This window comes from Triticum dicoccoides, chromosome 5A, assembly GCF_002162155.2.
Source record: "Triticum dicoccoides isolate Atlit2015 ecotype Zavitan chromosome 5A, WEW_v2.0, whole genome shotgun sequence".
Lineage (NCBI taxonomy): Eukaryota > Viridiplantae > Streptophyta > Magnoliopsida > Poales > Poaceae > Triticum > Triticum dicoccoides.
The window spans coordinates 272,583,391-272,587,654 of NC_041388.1; positions in this window are offsets into that span (position 1 = coordinate 272,583,391).

The window sequence follows — 4,264 nt, forward strand, 5'->3', positions numbered from 1 at the left end:
GGAAGTCCAGTTTCAGCCATCGGGAAAGTTTTGGGGGTAATCGGTATTGTACCAGGACCACCGGAAGGGTCCTGGGGGTCCACCGGGTGGGGCCACCTATCCCGGAGGGCCCCATGGGCTTAAGTGGGAGGGGAACCAGCCCCTGGTGGGCTGGTGCGCCCCCCATGGGCCTCCCCTGCGCCTAGGGTTGGAAACCCTAGGGGTGGGGGCGCCCCACCTGACTTGGGGGGCAAGCCCCCCTCCCTTGGCCGCCGCCCCCCCTTGGAGATTGGATCTCCTAGGGCCGGAGCCCCCCCTAGGGGCCCTATATATAGTGGGGGGAGGGAGGGCAGCCGCACCAAAGTCCCTAGCGCCTCCCTCTCCCTCCGTGACACCTCTCCCTCTCGTTGGTGCTTGGCGAAGCCCTGCCGAGATCCCGCTACTTCCACCACCACGCCATTGTGCTGCTGGATCTCCATCAACCTCTCCTCTCCCCTTGCTGGATCAAGAAAGAGGAGACGTCTCTCCCAACCGTACGTGTGTTGAACGCCGAGGTGCCGTCCGTTCGGCGCTTGGTCATCGGTGATTTGGATCACGACGAGTACGACTCCATCAACCCCGTTCTCTTGAACGCTTCCACTTAGCGATCTTCAAGGGTATGAAGATGCACTCCCCCTCTCTCGTTGCTAGATGACTCCATAGATTGATCTTGGTGATGCGTACAAAATTTTAAATTTCTGCTACGATCCCCAACATGATGGACTTGGATCCTTGGATGGTGTTCTCCAATTGGTGTTGAAGTTGTTCCATGTAGGTTGGAGGCACAAACTCTCGCCGCAAAGCTCTCTTCGTCTTGGGCCAACTCATGTCGTAGGTATACGAAGGTGCGTGAAGCCACCATGTGGACGCGTAGTCGTGGATGTTTCTTGTGGCGCACTTCACTTGATCTTCGGGAGGAACTTGATGTAGCTTGAGGTAGTCGTCCATCAAACGCTCCCTCTCGAGATACTCCTCGGGTTCTAGAGTCCCATAGAAAGGAATCGCATGGTTGGTGTCGAGGTCGTAGTAGCTCGTGGAAGTCGCGGACTTGAGCTTGGGGAGCTTCTCTTGAGCCTAGTCTTGAGGTGCTTGTTGGCTAAGATGATGTATATCCATAGGCGAAGATGCCTTGAAGTCGCTTGGCGAAGATGCCAAGGGAGATGGTGAAGTCATTGAGCGGTTGTTGGTGTTGAGCTCTTGACCTTCACGTCCTTGTTGGTGATGGTGTCGATGCCGATGTGATTTTGCCGGAGATGGTAGCTTGGAAGCATGTGTACTTGAGCGTCTTCTCGAAGATGAGGAAGATCGCTTGTAGAACTTGATGAGGGCTTTGATCTCCTCCATTTGAGCTTGCATCTTGGCGTTGTTGGAGTTGTTCGTGGCATCGAACTCGACGTTGTTGTTGTAGACCGAAGATGAGATGTCTTGCCTATCCATCACAAGACTCGAGCAAATATGAGTGGGAGAAAGAGAAGAACTATACCAAATGTACCTTGACCGAAGTTGAAGATGGATCAATGATCACTCAATGATGTAACAAGGAAATAGCACAATTGGTACCAATTCTTGTCGGTTTCTCACACCTACAAATAAGGCTTATGGTGGAGCTCGGTGAGGATAGTGGCACAAAAAATTTGATGTAAAATGTTAGCAAGAGTCAATAATGTTGAAAGAGATTCACAAATTTGCAAGTGAAACAAGTAGACCAATAGCAATGAATGGCACACGGAAACGCACACACAGATAAATAAATGGGGTCGTGCAACCAAGGATGAGCACAAAATGTGGAATCCACGGAAAACGCTCGTGATGCACAACTCTAGAGAGGCGCTAGCACGATTGCTCAAAAGGCAGATACGACACTTGTGCACAACCTATAAGATGCAAAAAGTATGAACTTTCTATCCCAAGTATGCTATGTGTATGATGTTCCGGTGGTATGATCCAAGATGATCTTATATGCAATGTGGTATGATGCTATGGCTATTGCTTACAAGCTTCTTTGCTCTTTCTCTTTTGCTTAAAAGCTTATTCTCTTTTTTTTGTATGGCCACTTTTTCACAATGCACAAACCAAGATAGAAATTGTAAATATATGCGGGAACAAACTTGTGGCACAAGGGTTGATATGATACCAATATGATACCGATACAGTATGGTATGTATGTAATGGAAGGTGTAGACCACTAATGTGCACAAGTAACGTTGTCGGCAATACTCAAATGGCTAGTCTCGATGGGTAAGTGAGACAAAATGGGCTAGGGATTATCAATGCAATGGCAAGGGAATATACAATGGAGGGATACCACGATACCAAGATGATATGGAGGTTACCGTCCGTGTCGATGATGAGTGGCGGTGATCTTGATGAAGATACCAAGATGATGGAGACTCATCCCTAAGTAGCCGAAACACCTTAGGAAACGGAAAAACCACGAACTTAAAATCTCAAATGTCAAATTGTGGTAGCAGGAATGCGGTGGTGGTTGCGGAAGCTCAAAGTGATTGCGAAAATGCAATGATGGGTTGTGGAGTACGCAATGCGGAAGTGGAGGGTAAGGTGGTGGACTATACACAGTGTCGGAGTTGAGAGCACGGTCCCTAAGTAGCCTAAACACCTTAGGAGACACAACTCACAACACAAACAAAATTGGGTTAAGTTGGGGTGGAAGAAGTGTATGGTTGGTAGTGGTGGTTGATGAAGAAGCAACCGTCCCTAAGTAGCCTAGACACCTTAGGAGACTCAAATCACTCCTCAATCAACCACTAATGCGATGGGGAAAAATTGGTTATGTTGCGGAAGTCGGTGGTGGTGTAGCGGATGATGTGGTGCAAGCCCTAGGCAAAGATGCCAAAATTCACAACATTTGATGGAGTAAAAAGATGTTGGTAGTATTTTTGTTGGAAGGGGGGTGTCAATAGCTTTTCAACGAGCTAAAGAACGCGAAAATCGGACTCCGGATGAATTAGTTATGGTCGAAACAAAAATCAGCCGAAGTTGATATCTACAGGTAGCGTACGTCCGGAAAAAACGGTCGTGCGGTCGCCGGACGTCCGGTCGGGTCGGAAATCCGCTGATTCTGCTCGAGTTAGGGGGTTCTGGTCGTCCGGTAAGGTCGGACGTTTGGTGGTTCCTGCGGCTCCGGACGTCCGGTAAAGTGACGGTCGTCCGGTGGGTCTGGGTCAACGCGGGATTTGAGATCCGGGACGCGATTTTGGGCAGAATTTGGAGATTTTGGGGTCAAAATTGATGAGGTTTTGTGGGTGAAAGATGGGGAAACTTGGGGAGATGCAAGATCCACTTGAAACCAAGCAACTCTATGGATCAAATCCAACAAAACTTCGTGAAACCAACAAATCACAAAAAAATTGGGGCTATTTTTGGTGGGTTTTTTCGAATTTGGGGAAGAACACAACAAAATTAGGCTAGAAAACAACGAGGGGAGGCTCCGAAATCATGATCAACATGGCTCATGATACCAAGATGATGTAGGGTAGAACCTTAATCGATCGATCTTTCACGAAAGGAGCGGATCCCGCGATGAACACGAAGAACACGAGGATGGAAACGAGGGGAAAGACGCGAGAGGAACACGAGAAACCAACAAATATGATCACACATGCGCTAGATCCATGAACACAAAGGAAGATACATGATCAAAAGTCAACGACGGACGATACAAGAGGTAACCGGTCTTCTCCGTGAGGAGGTCTTGATGTTCTTCTCCGCAAGGAGGTCTTGAATCCAAAGGGATCTTCTCCGAAGAGGCCGCGTGTAAAACATATGGTTTTGGGAAACTGCTCGACACCCTAAACGGGGTGTGGCTATCTCATTATATAGAGGTACCAAGAGGTACAATACAATGTTACAATATGTGTACAGAGGCTATGTATATACTGTCTAACACCCTCCCTCAATCTTAACTATGGCCTGAAGTACAAAGCAAGTTAAGATTGCGCCTACAGCCTACAAACTGTGGTTGTGGAAGAGGCTTCGTGAAGATGTCAGCAAGTTGATCCTTTGATGAGATGAACTTGATACAAAGTAGCTTCTGTGCAACACGTTCTCGAACAAAATGATAGTCAACCTCAATATGCTTTGTCCGAGCATGAAACACCGGATTAGATGAAAGTATGTAGCACCGATGTTGTCACACCAGAGAACTGGAGGGCGAGCTTGAGGGACTCTCAACTCTCTCAATAAAGATTGTACCCATATGATCTGAGGAGTCGCATCAGCAACTGCT